We start from the raw sequence: 19,181 nt of genomic DNA, 5'->3' as shown, positions 1-19,181 counted from the left end.
ATCATCTTGGCTATATTACACTCAGTCCCTTTATCCAAGTCATTAATATAGATTGTAAATAGTTGAGGACCCTGCACCGATCCCTGCGGTACCCCACTAGTTACTCTTTTTCCAGCTGGAAAATGACCCATTTATCCCGACTCTCTGTTTTCTGTACATTAGACAATCCTCTATCCATACTAATATATTATCCCCAACCCCGTAAACTTTTATCTTGTGCAGTAACCTTTTATGTGGCACCTTATCGAATGCCTTCTGGAGATCCAAATAGACCACATCCACTGGTTCCCCCTTCTCCACCCTGCTCGTTACATCCTCAAAGAACTCCAGCATATTTGTCAAACATGATTTCCCTTTCATAAAACCATGCTGACTGCTTGATTGAATCATGCTTTTCCAAATGTCTCGCTACTGCTTCCTTAATAATGGACTCCAGCATTTTTCCAATGACAGATGTTATGCTAACTGGTGTATAGTTTCCTCCTTTTTGTCTGCCTCCTTTTTTTTACATACAAAAACTTAGCATGCAGGTACAGCAAGTAATTAGGAAGGCAAATGGAATGCTGGCCCCCATTGCAAGGGAGATGGAATACAAAAATACAGAAGTCCTGCTACAACTGGAGTACTGCATACAATTTTGGTCTCCCCATCCAAGGAGGGATACACTTGCATTGGAGACAGTCCAGAGAAGGCTCATCAGGCTGACTCCCGAGACGAAGAGGCTGTCCCACGAAGAAAGACTGAGCAGGCCGGGCCCACACTCATCGGTGTTCAGAAGAATGAGAGGCGATCCTACCGAAATGCACAAGATCCCGAGGGGGCCCATCAGGGTGGGTGCAGAGAGAATGCCTCCCCTCAAGGGGGAATCCAGAACCCGGAGGCACAATTTCAGAACAGGGAGTCGTCCATTCAAAACGGAGGTGAGGAGGAATCCCTTCTCTCAGAAGGTCATGAATCCCCGGAATTCTCTACTCCAGAGAGCTGTGGATGCTGGGTCATTGCACATATTCAAGGTGGAGATAGACAGATCGCTGAACTATAGGGAGTCAAGCGTTATGGGGAGCGGGCAGGGAAGTGGAGGCGAGGCCAAGATCAGACCAGCCATGATCTCATCGAATGGCGTAGCAGGCTCGAAGGGCCAAACGGCCCGCTCCCACGCCTATCTCTCATGTTCCCATGTAGACCATGCCCAACGGCACCTTTAGTGTAACTCTGTGTCTCCAGGTTTGCTGGTGAGCTGTCAACTTAGTTTTACGGCTGTGTTTTTGAAGTCTTTGGTCAGTTTTTGCACTGTTATCTAGGTTGCCATGTAAACTAATGGGATTTCATATTTATTTGAAAAAAAAAATGACGCCGAAGAGTGAGATAAAAGTGGCACAGCTCTTCTGATCATGGAATGAACATGATGGTCTGAGTTAAGGGTCAGCAAATGCCCAGATGCTCTTCTGGAGATGCTTCCTGTAGAGATTTTGGTTTCTGAGGAAGAGATCATACCCAGAATGTTATTTATCTTTTCACTCTTCTAATACCGACTAACCTGCTTTTTCGTTTCCAGCATTTTCTATGTTTTGTTCTGTGATCTTGGAGGGGACTGACAGTCACGTTTTTCTATGTTGGAGTTTGCCTGGAGCAGTCCATCCTCGCTGAGACCTGTATACCTTTCAGCTCAGTCCAGGAACCCATCAAAAATTCCATTGTTCATAGGTTTTATAAAGCACTGAAAAAGAGGGCTGAGTTCTCATAAGAACATAAAAAATAGGAGCAGGAGTAGGCCATATGGCCCCTCGAGCCTGCTTCGCCACCAACACGATCCTGGCTGATCTGATCATGGATCCAGGTCCACTCTCCCACCCGCTCCCCACAACCCCCCACTCCCTTATCGGTTACGAAACTGTCTATCTCTGTCTCAAATCCATTCATTGTCCTAGCCTCCACAGCTCTCTGAGGCAGCAAATTCCACAGATCCACAACCATCTGAGAAAATAAATTTCTCCTCATCTCAGCTCCAAATGGGCGGCCTCCCTCTCCAACATCATGCCTCCCAGTTCCAGTCTCCCCTATCAGTGGAAACATTCTCTCTGTATCCACCCTGCCAAGCCCCCCCACAATCCCACACGTCTCGATAAAATCACCTCTCAACCCTCCGAACTCCAATGAGTAGAGGCCCAACCCACTCAACCCCTCCCCACAAGTCAACCCCCCTATCTCCGGAATCAACCCAGTGAACCCTCTCTGAATTGCCTTCAAAGCAAGCACATCCCTTCGTAAACATGAAAACCAAAACTGCACACAGTACTCCAGGTGTGGCCTCACCAATACCCTGTATAACTGTAGCAAAACTTCCCTGCCTCTATACTCCATCCCCCTTGCAATAAAGGCCAAGATGCCATTGGCCTTCCCGATCACTTACTGTACCTGCATACCAATCCCGTGTTTCATACAGAAGTACCCCCAGGTCGTGCTGTACTGCAGCACTTTGCAATCTTTCTCCATTTAAATAACAACTTGCTCTTTGATTTTTTTCTGCCAAAGTGCATGACCTCACACTTTCCAACGTTATACTCCATCTACCAAATTTTTGCCCACTCACAGCCTGTCTATGTCCTTTTGCAGGTTTTGTCCTTCTCACACATTGCTTTTTCTCCCATCTTTGCATTGTCAGCAAACTTGGCTACGTTACACTCGGTCCCTTCTTCCAAGTCGTTAATATAGATTGTAAATAGTTGGGGTCCCAGCACTGATCCCTGTGGCACACCACTAGTTACTGATTGTCAACCCGAGAATGAACCATTTATCCCGACTCTCTGTTTTCTGTTTGTTAGCCAATCCTCTATCTCTGCTAATATATTACCCCCAACCCCATGAACTTTTATCTTGTGCAGTTATCTTTCGCCTGAAGAATCCATCTGTCGTAACAACAGTTCCAGCTATCTTCATCACTTATATGTTCCATAATAAACTCGGATGGGGACAGATTGATTGCAATGGTACGTTTTAGATGTAGTCCTTACTACTAGGGGGATCAAGGTGTACGGCGAGAAAGCAGGAATGGGGTACTGAAGTTGCATGTTCAGCCATGAACTCATTGAATGGCGGTGCAGGCTCTAAGGGCCGGATGGCCTACTCCTGCACCTATTTTCTATGTTTCTATGTTTCTATGTTTAGATATAAAGAAAGACTTCCATTCATAGAGCATCATTCACGTCCCATCCCAAAGTGCTTTATAGCCAATGAAGTACTTTTGATGTGTAGTCACTGTTGTAATGTAGATATTCCTTCCATGCAGTTACTAAGTAAAGAAAGTGAATGTTTGTAAATGAGGGGAGCAGAGATGGATGGTGAATATCCAGCTTAATCTATGGCAGAGTACTTGATTCAGTCTTCTAAGCACTGCACATTATCTCATTGCCAAATGTTCAATAAAGAAATACTTGTATTTATATAGCACCTATTCGCAACCTCAGTAATTGCTTTAACGCCAATGAAGCACTTTTTGAAGTTTAGTCACTGCTGCAATGCAGTGAAAGGCGGCAGCCAACATGTGCACAGCAAGGTCCCACAAACAACAATGGGATAATGACCAGATAACCAGTTTCAATGAATGTTGGTTGAAGGATAATTATTGGGCAGTATATCCTGTGCTCATCTTTAAAATTGTGTCATGGGAATTATTACATTCGCCTGAGGGGCAGACGTCTCATCAGAAAGATGGCATCGCTGACCTCAGTACTGCACTGGAATGTCAGCATTTATTTTTGTGCTCAAATGCTGTCTCTATCCGATTCCTATTTAAATGGTTTTACAGTTTCTCTTTCAATGTACGCGTGTTCTAACACCCCACTGAGTTAAGAATCTCTTGAACACCTGCCTTCGTTCTTCGAGTCTTAACCCTGAGCTCACCATACTGGTGAGGATTCTGAGTAGCTGATTATTCAGATGGTCTCTCTCTCCCTCTCAGCCTCTTAATTTAGAACCATTCATTATCTCCCAAAACTGCACCCTGAGTGGCCACTGCTCAATACCAATCAACAGTTTAAGTCGGGAGATGCTCGACTGTTTAATTGGTGGGTTCAGTGACCCCCTCCACTGTTTAATTGGGCAGTTCAAGCTGAGCTGTCCCACAGAGTATCCCAGGGTCCAGGAGGAGCTGATCAGAACAAACAACGTGTACTGATCAGGAAAACCTGCACATTTTATACAGACTGGTTTCAGTTTCCATGATTTGAGCCTTTATATCTGCACGAACACTCCAGAGGATTCAACTGTCACTCACTCTGAACTCTGCAGGGAATGATACAAGCTGAAACTACAGGTATAAATAATTCTTCTACAGCAACAACCTTCTGAGTGTCAGCTGGTTGGTGATATTTCCATTGTTCGTGGACCCTTCACAAAGTAAACATGTTCAAAATTTCTAACTGACCACATTCACTCCTAGATAGATCAACCAGTTAGTCACAGTCAGTGCAACTCCATTTCCTTCAGTTAAACTGGCTGTGCAGCTTTCTGCCTCATATCTACCCAGTTTACAAATCGATTGTGATGTCTGATCTCATTGCGATGCACAGTGTGAGGGTGAGGCTTGCACAGGAAGTCTTGCTATAATTATGTAGGACTTTGGTGGGATTACACCTGGAGTATTGTCTCCTTATCTAAGGAAGAATATACTTTCCGTAGAGGGGTACAACAACGTTTCACTAGGTAGATTCGTAGGCTGAGAGGATTGTCCTATAAGGAGTGATTGGGACGATATTCTCTGACATTTAGAAGAATGAGAGGTGATCTAACTGAAATGTATAAAATTCAGAGAGGGCTTGACAGGGTAGATGTTGAAAGGCTGTTTCCCCTGGCTGGAGAGTCTAGAACTAGGGGGCACAGTCCCTGGATAAGGGGTCAGACATATAGGACTGAAATGAGGAGAAATTTCTTCACTTCGAGAGTTGTGAATGTTTGGAATTCACCACCCCAAAGGTGTGTATGTTCAGTAATGATGTATATTCAAGACTGATGGATAGATTTTTGGCACTAAAAGATTCAAGAGATATGGGGATAGGGCGGGGAAAATGGAGTTTACATAGAAGATCAGCCATGACTTTATTGAATGGCGGAGCAGGCTAGAGGCCTCCTCCTGGTCCTATTTCTTAATTTCTTATACTCACCACTTAAAGAGAAACTCACCATTTCATGGTCATTGCTGCTGGATCTGTGAAGAGAACCACTGAAGCACATCGGGAGACTTTCTGGGACACTTTGGCACAATTTCAACAACACTCGAGCAACATTTATTCCGGAAATTCTCTGAGAACTTCAACTAAAATAAAAGTGCTTTGCTAATCCACCTTATCGGAGTCAGCAGTAGAAAGGGATTGCTTGATCATGGGAGTGGATTTAGGTCCCACTCCAGTGACTTGAGCACAAAAACTAGGCTGCTACTCCAGTGGAATCTTTCGGATAAGATGTTAAATCGAGGCCCCGTCTGCGCTCAGGTGGATGTAAAAGATCTAATCGCAAAATTTCAAAGAAGAGCAGGGGAGTTATCCCTGGTGTCCTGGCCAATATTTATCCCTCAATCAACATCACTAAACAGATTATCTAGTCATTATCACATTGCTGTTTGCGGGAGCTTGCTGTGCGCAAATTGGCTGTTACGTTTCCTACATTACAACAGTGACTACACTTAAAAGTACTTAATTGGCTGTAAAGCGCTTTGGGTCATCCGCTGGTCATGAAAGGTGCTATATAAATGCAAGTCTTTCATTTTTTTTAAAGGTGGTGGGATAACCCTTATATTTTGCTAAAACAGGGCGTCTAGGGTGGGAAACAAATGCGGCAGAAGGGAGAGAGTGGGTTTAACACCATCTCCAGTCATTGGCTGCTTGTTTAGACCCTTGCCACTGGATAAAGGCCTAGCTTTGTCAAGCCCGTGTGGTGGCTGATGACCACACGTTAAAAAAAATCCATGCATAGGCATCTTCCACGCCTCGACTTCAGGACTGGAATATCGGGTCCTTCATTGAAACATCTGAAAACTTATTCCTTTTGGTGTGGAAGCAAGTTATCCTCATTTGAGGGACCACTTATGATGATAGAAACATAGAAATTTACAGCGCAGAAGGAAGCCATTCCGGCCCATCGTGTCCACGCCGGCCAACAAAGAGCCGCACGGCCCTTGGTCAGCAGCCCAAAGGTTACATATAAACCTATGAACAATGACAGAAAGGCAAACAATGACCCAGCCTAACCAGTCCACTTCCCACAACTGCGACACCCCTTATACTGAAACATTCTACACTCCACCCCAACCGGAGCCAAGTGATCTCCTGGAAGAGGCAAAAACCAGATTAAAAACCCAGGCCAATTTTGGGAGAAAACATCTGGGAAAATTCCTCTCTGACCCATCCAGGTGATCGAACCTAGTCCAGGAGATCACCCTGGCCGTATTCTATTCCCTGCAGTACTTACCATTATATCTGCGCCATCCAACAAAAGGTCATCCAGTCTAATCCCAATTACTAGCTCTAGGTCTGTAACCCTGCAGGTTACTGCACTTTAAGTGCCCATCCAACCATCTCTTAAAAGTGGTGAGGGTTTCTGCATCCACCATTCTTGCAGGCAGCGAGTTCCAGATCCCCACAACCCTCTGTGTAAAGAAGCCCCCCGTCAAATCCCCTCTAAACCTTCCACCAACCACCTTAAAACTATGCCCCCTCCTAATAGACTCTCCCTAGATGATGATTAGATCGTTCTGTAGGGGGTGGGTGTGTTGGTGGTTGACCATCAATAAAAAACAAATGATAAGATGTAGAGTTGGCACTGAGTATTGGATGGGAGACAGGAATGGCGTGAGGAGAATTTCAGTTGCACTGCTCTCTTGAGTTTTCTCCACTGGCATTGATTTGATTTTGGTCACAATACACTCTCCTTTATTTTAGATTCACCTGTTTTTGTGGTTTTATTCCTCACAACTTTAGTCTGGGTGTTTTGATCAAACTCTTTATTTCCTCTCGCTCATCTTGATATCAACTGTGTACTTGTGGCAGAAGAAGAAATTACACAGAAAAATATTGGATTGCAACAAGGACACTACAGACATTTTATATCGCCCCCTCATATAGCAAACCATTTAACCTATAAATACTTCATGCAGATTCTGGGAGCAAACTTATCAACTTGTTTCTTGTAATGTTACCGACTGCAGGTAACACCACCTGACTGTTAAGTTTTGTACCCAGAATCTGCATTACAGGTTAAATGATTTACTATATGAGTGAGCTGTAAAATATCTATTGTTATTCCTGTTGCGATCCAGTATTTTTGTGTGTAATTTATTCTTCTGCTACAGATAAATGGCTGGTATCAGGATGAACAAGTGGAAATGGGAATGTTGATCAAACTACCCACAGAGTTAAGTTGTGAGGAACAAAACCACAAAGACAAGTGAATCTAAAAGAGAGAGTGCACCTCAACCAAAATCAAATCAATGTCAGTAGAGATAACTCAAAGGAGGTAGCAGTGCAACTAAAATTCTGCTCAAGCCATCCCTGTGACCCACCCATTACCAAATCTATAGCCTAGAAATGAGATGGCCCCCGAAAACAGGTGTGGGGGCCCACGTCCGTGTGAGGCTAGCGCCAATGGAAGCTAGCCTACACAACTTAAAGGTAGACTGCCCCTTTGAAAGGGGAGGTGCATTCTGCCTGCAGATCACCATTCAACCGACTGAGGAAGACAGAGCCAAAAACCTTGGCACAACAGGGTAGAGAGTTTGTTCCAAGGTGCTCTGATGCAGCACTGGAGGCCTTGGTGCATAAAGTCAATAGAAGAGTGGGCCTCTTTTCCCAGGGGGCCATGAGACCCTCCAGACAACAGACCAAAGTGCAGTAGGAGCAGCTAACCACTGTGGTGAATGCCAGCAGTGTAGCCCCGAGGACCTGCACAGAGTGCAGGAAGAAGTTTAATGACCTTACAGAAGTGGTCAAGGTCAATGAATTCATCTTTAATTGCCATATCCCCACATCTGCACCACTAGCCTCATACAGTGCCTAATGCACCACAACCACAACACTCACCTAAAAACAACCTCTACCAAACACAACTCATACCTCACATTCACCTCACCATTATACACTTACCACTGCTGCAAGCCTCACACCCACAGCTCTCAGATTGCACACACGGTCAGCTATTTGACAAGCACATCACCTAAACACACTGCACAACACTCGCTGGCACTCTTCCCTTCCTCTTGCAGGAAAAAGTGGCACTGAACTGGTAGCAGCAGAACCTAACTGGTGGGAACAAGCTCGCCTGCATCACCTCACCTCCATGAAGGAAACAGTGCTGAAGTTTTTGGGAGGTGCATGGCTGAACCCAAGCCAGCGGTGGGGCTGAAAGAACATCAGGTGCCAGCATCCTCATATATGTTATCCTCCTTCTCACATCCTACAATCTCTTCTGATTTACAATCTGGACATGGTGTATTCATGCATCTCTTGCTTTTCCCTACTCCTCACCACAACCCTACCTTTGTGCCTTTCTCATTTCAGACTCCCAAAAACTCCAGCCTGCCCAACCTGTAGGTGAACATGAAGAGAGGGAAGAGGGTGAAGAAGAAGAAACACTGTCACTTGATTTAACACTCCCAACCACCAGCTCAGATATTGACACGCCACATGTTTTAGAGGATAGGTTAGACACGGAATCTGCATATGGTGCGACACTGGGCACAAGTGGCCTGCAGCAAGGGCAGGAGGAAAGGGTAGCTCAGGTGCAGCTCCCCTGGAGGGTAAGGTTGCACATGAGTTCTGCTGCACAAGCCTCAGATGAAGATTTCTATGGGGTGGCCTACAGAAGAACACTGATGGGTATGCACAATTAAATTCTTGGTGCTTTGGCAGGCCCGACAGCCTGAATGCAATGTCAAGGAGCGTGGAGGGGTCCAGCTCCAGCATCCAGGAAAGTTCAAATTATGGTCATCAGCAATTAGGACCAAAATTGTTTGCTAAAACTAGACTTTCAAACAGCCTAGTCTTATTAGTACTGTACCATTAAGCACCTGTTTTCACGCTTTGCCCCAAATAACTCCAAGCCTCTGTGAGCCCCTGCAATCTGGCCAAAAAGTGTCTTTATTTCAAATATTTATCCAACTTTACTTTTAAAGATGCAATTGTCTTTGCATCAACCACTCCATGTGGTAAAGCATTCTATGCTCCAAACAACTCTAAAGAAATCTCTTCTAACCTCTTTTCTCACTCAGTGATTCTTTTCCCCCTTCAATGACTCCACAACCGGAGGAAAACACCTTTCCCTATTCACATGATCAAAACCCTTCATTATTTTAACAACTTCAATTAAATCACCTCGTGGCCCCTCTCCTCCAGTTGAAACAGTCGTTGCACTGGCGGCTGATGAGATTGGAGGATGGACCTGTAGATGAGGCACAACCAATCGAACGAGGGCTAAGGTTCTCTCCAGGTAGTTCCATTGCTCAAATCATCAGAAGCAACGAATCAGCTCCTAACTTAAAAGTTTTTGATTAGATACTTACTCTGACATCTATTCGCATTGTTAATTCTTGTCTTCTTTATTGAATCTATTTTAATCACTTTATCCTGGGAGGTGCAGAAAGTGAACACAGGTGGTGGGTTGACTGTTATATTTTGGTAAAACTGGGTGTCTGGGATGAGCAAAAAATGCGGCAGAGAAAGAGAGTGGGTTCAACATCGTCTCCAGTCATTGGCTGTGCTTTTAGATAGATCTGTGGGCGGGATGATGAAGTGGTGGAGGGGTGGGGGGGTGTTGGTTTTTGGCCATCAATATAAAACAAATTAAAAGATGTAGCGTTGGCATTGAGAAATGGATGGACACAGGGATGGTGTGAGGAGAATTTCAGTTACAATGTTCCCTCCTTTGCGGTAGGTCGACTGGCATTGATTTGATTTTGTTTGAGATGTCCTCTCTTGTGTTTTAGATTCACTTGTCTTTGCGGTTTTGTTCCTCACAACTTTAGTCTGTCGCTAGTTTGATCAAAACCCCTATTTCCTCTTGTGCATCCAGATTCGAATATGTACCTGTGTTAGAAGAAGATATAATACAGAAATATACTGGATTGCAACAAGGACAACTACAGACATTTTGTAGCTCTAATCATATAGTAAATCATTGACCACACTCGATCAGCTCTGATGGATGGGCCACATCGTCCGTATGTCCGATACGAGACTCTCAAAACAAATGCTCTATTCGGAGCTCCGACATGACAAGCGAGCCCCAGATGGGCAGTGGAAACGCTTCAAGAACACCTTCAAAGTCTCCTTGAAAAAGTGCAACATCCCCATCGACACCTGGGAATCCCTGGCCCAAGACCGCACAAAGTAGAGGAGAAGCATCCGGGAAGGCATAGAACACCTCGAGTCTCTTCACTAGGAACACGCGGAAGCCAAGCGCAAACAGCGGAAGGAGCGCCAACAACCCAAACACCCCACCCACCCAGTCCCTTCAACCACCATCTGCCCCACCTGTGACAGAGATTTTAGGTCCCGCATCGGACTCATCAGTCACCCGAGCAGTCATTTTAATGTGGAAGCAAGTTATCCTCAACTCTGAGGGACTGCGTAAGAAGAAGAAATCATTTAACCAGTAAATGCAGATTCTTTTATTGTACCATTACTGGCTACCTGGGTATTAAAGGCAGAAGATTCCACCAGTTGTGGAGTTGGACAATTAACACCTTCAGAATCAGAAAGTCCAGAATAGCGGCAATATCATCAGGTGAGCCAGGATCACTGGCCCAAGAGGAGCCGTGTGACTCTATCGGCAGTGCCTGAGCCAGCTGACCCGGGAGCTCCTTGCTAAAGTCCCAGGGTTTGGCAAGGCCAGATGGCACCAGTAACACCTGGGTCAAGTGTTTCTCGCCGACTCCTTCAGTGACATTGTCTGAGGGTAAGCCCAATCCCCAGATTTTTTACATTTTTAATTGATAGTGCATTTAGAGTGGCAATGCACTGAGTTTATTTAAGAAGAAAGGAGGAAAAATTCAGCTGCTCAGTGCCTCCCACTCGATTAGCTCCTGGGGGGGAGGGGGGCACGTGCTAACGGGGTGCTCAAGAGTTAGCGATCGGGCGCGGCGAATGCCATGACACCCGCGAACTTCAGTGCCAGTTTAGCGCTGGCGCTATTAGCGCCTGAACCTCTAGCACCTCGCAGATCATGACATCATAAAGTGCGCAGTGCCCCATTACCACCCCGGGTGTGCAATTTCCTCCTGCCACCTGCTGTATCACCAAGTGTGAACTACGGCAGGAAGAAGAGGCATTGTCAACTCGGCTGGTCGCCAGCCTGGCACCTACTCAAAGATTTTGATGTTTCATTGCTTCAAGATGTCCAAGCCCTCCACTCTGGGAGAGAGTTTGAGGCTGTAATGGCAGTCGTGCAGGTCGCCTTGCAAAACAGAACTGCCGACAAGTAGATTGTGCATCATCAATGGGTCTTCCCTTTAAGCGAGTGAAGCAGCCTCTCATGCCGTTAGCAATGCGCTCCACATTGTGGCAGAGCGCTGAATATCGCCCCACTCTCGGACTTTAGTGCCCTAAAAAAAATGGTTATTGCTTAATTTAGCACTCCACTTCTCTCTTGGAGTGCTAAAGCTGATTTCCCGGCAGGAGAAAATCATTAGCATCTGGCGATACCAAACTGTATCACTTTGCACTTTACTGTATTAAATTTCATCTGCCACGTGTACGCCCATTCCACTAGCCTGTCTATGACCTAAATTGCTACATAAATACAAGTTATTGTTGGTGAGACCACACTTGGAGTACTGTGTACAGTTTTGGTCTCCTTACCGAAGGAAGGATATACTTGCCTTAGAAGGTTCACGAGGTTGATTCCGAGGATGGGATGGTTGGCCTATGAGAAGAGATTGAGTACAATGGGCCTGTATTTTCTGGAGTTTAGAAGAATGAGAGGTGATCTCATTGAAATATATAAAATTCTTAGTGGGCCCAACAGGATAGATGCTGAAAGGCTGTTTCCCCTGGATGGACAGTCTAGAACGAGGGATTATAATCTCAGGATAAGATGTCGGCTATTTAGGACCGAGATGAGAGATTTCTTCACTCGGACTATTTTGAATTCATGGGAATTTACAGGAATGGTAGCATAGTGGTTAAGTTAAGGGACTAGTAATCCAGAGGCCTGGACTAAAATCTGGAGACGTGAGTTCAAATCCCCCCACAGCAGCTGGGGTATTTAAATTCAGTTAATTAAATAAATCTAGAATTAAAAAGCTAGCATCAGGAAGCTACCAGATTGTCGTAACAACCCATCTGGTTCACTCATGTCCTTTAGGGAAGGAAATATGCTGTCCTTACCTGCTCTGGCCTATGTGACACCAGACCCACAGCAATGTGGTTGACTCTTAACTGCCCTCTGAAATGGCCTAGCAAGCCACTCACTTGTTAAAAACCGCTACAAGAAACAATAATAAGAATAAAATCGGATGGACAACCTGGCATCGATCTTGGCACTGGCTTCGGACATGATAACGGCATACCAAGCCCAGTCGACACTGCAAATACCTCCTCAATAACATCTGGGGACTTGTGCCAAAATTGGGAGGACTGCCCCACAGACTAGTCAAGCAATGGCCTGACATAGTCACACTCACAGAATTATACCTTTCTGCAAATGTCCCAGACTCCTCCATCACCATCCCTGTGTATGTCCTGTCCCCCCGGCAGGACAGACATCCACCAGTGGTGGTGGTACAGTCGGAAGGGAGGGAGTGGCCCTAGATGTCCTCAAAATTGACTCCGGACCCCATGAAGTCTCATGGCTTCAGGTCAAGCATGGGCAAGGAAAGCTCCTGCTGATTACCACCTATTGCCCTCCCTCAGCTGATGAATCAGTACTCCTCCATGTTGAACACCACTTGGAAGAGACACTAAGGGGAACAAGGGTATAGAATGCACTCTAGGTGGGGGACTTCAATGTCCATCACCAAAAGTGACTCAGTAGCACCACTACTGACCAAGCTGGCTGAGTCCTGAAGGATATAACTGCCAGACTGGGCCTGCGGCAGGTGGTGAGAGAACCGACACGAGGGAAAAACCTACTTGACCTTGTCGGCACCAATCTATCTGTCGCAGATGCACCTGTCCATAACAGCATTGGTAGCAGTGATCACCGCACTGTCCTTGTGCAGATGTCCAATCTTTACACTGAGGACACCCTCCATCATCTTGTGTGGCACTACCACCGTGCGAAATGGGATAGATTCAGAACAGATCTAGCAGCTCAAAACTGGGCATCCATGAGGCGCTGTGGGCCATCGGCAGCAGCAAAATTGTATTCAACCACAATCTGTAACCTCATGGCCTGGCATATCCATCACTCTACCATTACCATCATGCCAGTGGCCCAAATCTGGTTCAATGAGGACTGCTGAAGAGCAAGCCATTAGCAGCATCAGGCAAATCGAAAAATGAGGTTCCAATTCAGGGAAGTTGCAACACAGGACTACAGGCAAGCTAAAAAGCGGAAGCAGCATGCTATAGACAGAGCTAAGCAATCCCACAATCAGATCAAAGCTCTACAGTCCTGTTAGCGTGAATGTTTTCTCGGAAGAATCACTCAACACTCAGAGTCGGTTCCAACACCAAAACGGCTTTTATTACGCCGGCGGGGAGAGAGCCTCTGGTCCAACTCCAGGCACTCCACTCTCCACCGAACAAAGAAATTCATCGATATTTATATGTTTTACAATAGTTCATTACAGTTACTCAGCCCACTTCGGCTGGAGACAATCCAATCATAACGATTATAGATTACATATAGGTTTCTTTAACCCAATAGAATTCCCCTGATACCTCAGGGGCTGTATGTTCAGTTTTTGTCAGCTCGGGCTGATTAATGACCTCATTATGTGAGGTAGGCCTCCCCTTATCTCTGTTCTTCGGGGCTTTGCTGCGTGAAGTCCTTGATTAAGGACATTCCACACCAGGTACTATAATGGTTCGTTATAGTTATTTTGTCTCAAGTGGATGATCCAAGGCATTCCCGGTAGTGGGCCTCACTAGGTCATTGCTCGGTCAGCCTCAGTCAATAGTTCATTGCTTGACTAACTGAGTTCCCATCATGCTTGGGCAGCCATTTTATATGTGGCCACTTTAAACCTATATGAACTTAGATATATTTAGCAGGTGCCTAATGCCAAGTGTTTTGATATATTCAGCAGGTGCCTAAAGCCGACAACAAGTCCTGTCACATCCAGTCATGAATGGTGGTGGACACATAAACAACCAATGGGTGGAGGCGGCTCCATGAATATCCCAATTCTCATTGATGGTGGAGCCCAGCACTCAAGTGTAAAAGACAAGGCAACCATTTTAAGCCAGAAGTGCCGTGTGGATGATTCATATCGGCCTCCTCCTGAGGTCCCCACCATCACAGAAGTCAGTCTACAGTCAATTCGATTCACTCCACGTGGTATCAAGAAACGGCTAAGCGCACAGGATACAGCAAAGGCAATGGGGCCCGACAACATCCCGACTGTTGTGCTGAAGACTTGTGCTCCAGAACTAGTCACACCTCTAGCCAAGCTGTTCCAGTACAGCTACAAAACTGGCATCTACCCGACAATATGGAAAACTGCCCAGTTATGTCCTGTCCATAAAAAGCAGGACAAATCCAATCCAGCCAATTACTGGCCAATCAGTCTACTCTCAATCATAATCAGAGTGACGGAAGGTGCCATCAACAGTGCTATCAAGCAACACACTCACCAATAACCTGCTCACCAATGCTCAGTTTGGGTTCCATTCATCTCCAGACCTCATTACAGCTTTCGTCCAAACATGGGACAAAAGAGCTGAATTCCAGAGGTGAGGTGAGAGTGACTTCCCTTGACATCAAGGCTGCATTTGACAGAGTGTGGTATCAAGGAGCCCTAGTAAAATTGAAGTCAATTTGAATCAGGAGGAAAACTCTCCACTTGCTGGAGTCATACCTAGCATAAAAAGAAGATGATTATGGTTATTAGGGGGTCAATCATCAGAGACCCAGGACATCACTGCAAGCATTCCTTAGGACAGTGTCCTAGGCCCAACCATCTTCAGCTGCTTCATCAATGACTTTCCCTCCATCATAAAGGTCAGAAGTGAGGATATTTGATGATGATTGCACAGTGTTCAGTTCCATTCGCAACTCCTCAGAAAATGAAGCAGTCCATGCCCGCATGCAGCAAGACCTGTACGACATTCAGGCTTGGGCTGATTAAGTGGCAAGTAACATTTATGCCACACAAGTGCCAGGCAATGACCATCTCCAACAAGCAAGCGTCTAACCAACTCCCCTTGATATTCAATGGCATTATCAGTGTCAAATCCCCCACCACTAACATCCTGTGGGTCACCATTGACTCGAAACCTAACTGGACCAGCTACATAAATACTGTGGCAACAAGAGCAGGTCTGAGGCTGGGTATTCTGCGGCGAATGTCTCCCCTCCTGACTCCCCAAAGCCTTTCCATCTACAAGGCACAAGTCAGGAGTGTGATGGAATACTCTCCACTTGCCTGGATGAGTACAGCGCCAACAACACTCAAGAAGCTCGACATCATCCAGGACAAAGCAGCCCGTTTGATTGGCACCCGATCCACCACCTTCAACATTCAGTCCCTCCGCCACTGGCGCACCACAGCTGCAGTGTGTACCATGTATAAGATGTACTGCAGCAACTCGCTACAGCTTCTTCGGCAGCACCTCCCAAACCCGTGATCTCTACCACCTAGAAGGACAAGGGCAGCAGGATCATTGGGAGCATCATCACCTGAAAGTTCCTCTCCAAGTTACACACCATCCTGACTTGGAAGTATATCATTGTTTCTTCATCGTTGCTGAGTCAAACTCCTGGAACTCCCTCCCTAACAGCACTGTGGGAGTACCTTCACCACAAGGCCTGCAGTGGCTCACCACCACCTTCTCACGGGCAATTAGGGATGTCCAATAAATGCTGGCCTTGCCAGCAACGCCCACATCTCTGAATGAATTTAAAAAAAAATCTCTGCCTGAGAGGGCTGTGGTTGCTCAGTCATTGAGAATATTCAAGAGTGTGATCGTTATATTGTTGGGCACTATGGGAATCAAGAGGTATGGGATAGGACAGGAAAGTGGAGTTGGTGTAGAAGATCAGCCATGATCTTATTGAATGGCAGAGCAAGTTTGAGGGGCATATGACCTGCTTCTGCTCCTAATTCTTATGTTCTTAATCAGACAGCACAACATTGAGTCATTCAACCCATGGTGCCTGTGCCCACTCTTTGAAAGAGTTATCCAGTTATTCCCACAGCCCTGCTTTCTCCAACAGTACTGAAAATATCGGCTTTGCAAGTTAACACCAATTAGTCCCACTCCTCTGCTCTTTCTCCATGGCACTGAACATGTCTCCTTTGCAAGTATATATCCAATTCCCTTTTAAAAGTTAACACCTGGGCCAGTGTCAGGAGCTGCATGGGCAGGTACCAAGCTTGGCCATCGCAGCTCCAGTGGGTTTGCTGCCGAGGAACATCCAGTCATAAATTGCAAGCCCAGTAAATATCAGTAACTTCACTCCAGGCCTCGGCCTACCTGTGGGTAAAGTCACAGGAGATCTTGCAGTGACAACAAATGAAGCATTCGATGCTGCTGTGCCCTCTGTTATTGGATTTGTTCATATGTTCACATTGTAGAATCCACTCGATTTTCCCGTGAGACCAAGTGATGTCTGTAGCATGCTGACTATCCCAGTCACTGCTGCTCCATTACAGTACCATTTTGCTGTCCACCTGAGCACAGGGCAAGCTCTTCAACTGATGCCACCTAATCCTTGTCTTTCCATGTATATGTTTCCCATTCTACCTTCTCATTTACACAGTTCCTATTTAAATGATTTTACAGTTTCTGTTTCAATAGCGACTTGTTCTAATGCCCTACGTATGACACATTTCTTCAACTCCCTCCTTCGTTCTTTGAGTCTTAACTCTGAGCAGTCAGCTCGGGTGGACATTTTGAGTCGTTGATTATTCAGATGTTTTCTCTCTCCCTCTCAGCATTTCCTCGTATTTAAATCCATTCATTCTATCCCCAAACTGCACTCTGAGTGGGTCACTGCTCAACACCAATCAGTGATTTAAATAGGGAGGCTCTTTCCTGTTTAAATGGTGGTTTCGGCTGGCTCCCTCCACTGTTTAAATTGTCAGATCAAGTTGAGCCGTCCAACAGACTATCATTGGGGCCAGGACAAGCTGATCAGTACAACCAATATGTACTGAGCAGGAAAAATTGCACATTTTATACAACCTTTAAATCTGCACGAACAGAACAGTGGATTTAATTGTTACTCACTTTGACCACTGCAGGGACTGAAACAAGAAAGGAAAAACAATCCTTGCATTTATATATCACCGTTCATGACCTCAGGACGTCCCAAAGTGCCTTATAGCCAATTAAGTACTTTTGAAGTATAGTCACTGTTGTACTGTAGGAACTAGCTGGAACTACAGGTATAAACACATCTTCTAGAGCAACAACCTCCGAGTGTCAGCTGGCTCGCGATATTTCCATTGTTCACTCTCCCTTCACAAAGTAAACCTGTTCAGTTCTACCCAACCACATTCACTCCTGGATAGATCAGTCATTTAGTCACAGTCAGTGCAGCTCTCTTTCCTTCACTTAAACTGGTTGTGTAGCTTCCTCCCTCAGATTAACCAGTTTACAAACCGATTGTGATGTGATCTCACTGTGATGCGCAGTATGAGAGTGATGTTTGCCGAGGAAATCTTGCTGATTATTCAGATGTTTTCTCTCTCCCTCTCAGCCTCTCCACTTATTTAGACCAATTCATTCCATCACCAAACTGCACTCTGAGTGGGTCACTGCTCAACACCAATCAGTGGTTTAAATAGAGAGGTTCTTTACTGTTTAAATGGTGGGTTTAGGCTGACTCCCTCCACAGTTTAAATTGTCAGATCAAGTTGAACTGTCCCACAGACTATCCCAGAGTCCAGGACAAGCTGATCTGAACAACCAACACGTACTGAGCAGGAAAACCTGCTCGTTTTATACAGACTGGTTTCATGTTTCCATGATTTGAGCCTTTAAATCTGCACGAACACTACAGCTGATTTAATTGTCAATCACTCTGACCTCCACAGGGAATGATACAACCTGGAGCTACAGGAAGCAACAACCCTCTGAGTGTCAGCTGGCTAGCAATATCCATGGTTCACACTCCCTTCACAAAGTAAACCTCTTCATAACTTCGACCCGACCACTTTCACTCCTGGATAGATCGGCCAGATACTCACAGACACAGCTCCCTTTCCTTCACTTATGCAGCTTCCTGCCTAAAACTTACCCAGTTTACAAACCTATTGTGATGCCAGATCTCATTGTGATGCAGTGTGAGTGTGAGGCATGCCTGGGGAGACTTGCTGCAATTATATAGGAGTTTGGTGAGACCATACCTGGAGTGCCCTGTACAGTTTTGGTCTCCTTACCAAACAATAATATTGAAGAGGACCTCTGAAGCACATAGGGAGACTTTCTGAAACACTTTGTCAAAACTCACCAACACTCAAGCAAAATTTATTTTGGATATTATCTGAGGACTTTAATGAAAAAGTGTAAGTGCTGTGCTACTCCACCCTATTGGTCTTCTTACAGGAGTCACCAGGAGAAAGGGATTGTTTGGTCATGCACATTTTGCTCGGGGCCCCCCTTGCTCTGGACAAAGAATGGGAGGACGGCATGAGGCCAGGCAGAGCAGCACCAGCTGCTGCAGGAGAGAGGGACAGGAGGTGAGGTGGCATCCTTCTCCCCACTGCGGATAAAGCACATCCTTCCTCCAACGGACCTCCTCCATCAGGACCTCGAGTGCCGCATCCATGAAGTTATGTGCCTTCTCCCTCAGTTCCTGAGCCATTCTGCAATGTGCCGCTGTGTGCCAGCCAGAGCACTCCTTCAGTGAAAGTGGTTGCGTGGATCCCACACATACTACTGCTTGAAAATTGCACCTGATGAGCACTTTAGTGCTAATCCTTCAGGTGCCTATTTAGCACCTCCATGCAGGTTCAAATTATGGTCGTCAGCAGTTAGGACCAAAATTGTGTGCAAAATCTGGACTCTCAGACAGTCTATTGTTAT

This window comes from Pristiophorus japonicus, chromosome 20 (assembly GCF_044704955.1).
Source record: "Pristiophorus japonicus isolate sPriJap1 chromosome 20, sPriJap1.hap1, whole genome shotgun sequence".
Lineage (NCBI taxonomy): Eukaryota > Metazoa > Chordata > Chondrichthyes > Pristiophoridae > Pristiophorus > Pristiophorus japonicus.
The sequence above is the reverse complement of the archived record's forward strand: the minus strand, read 5'-3'. Positions refer to the sequence as shown.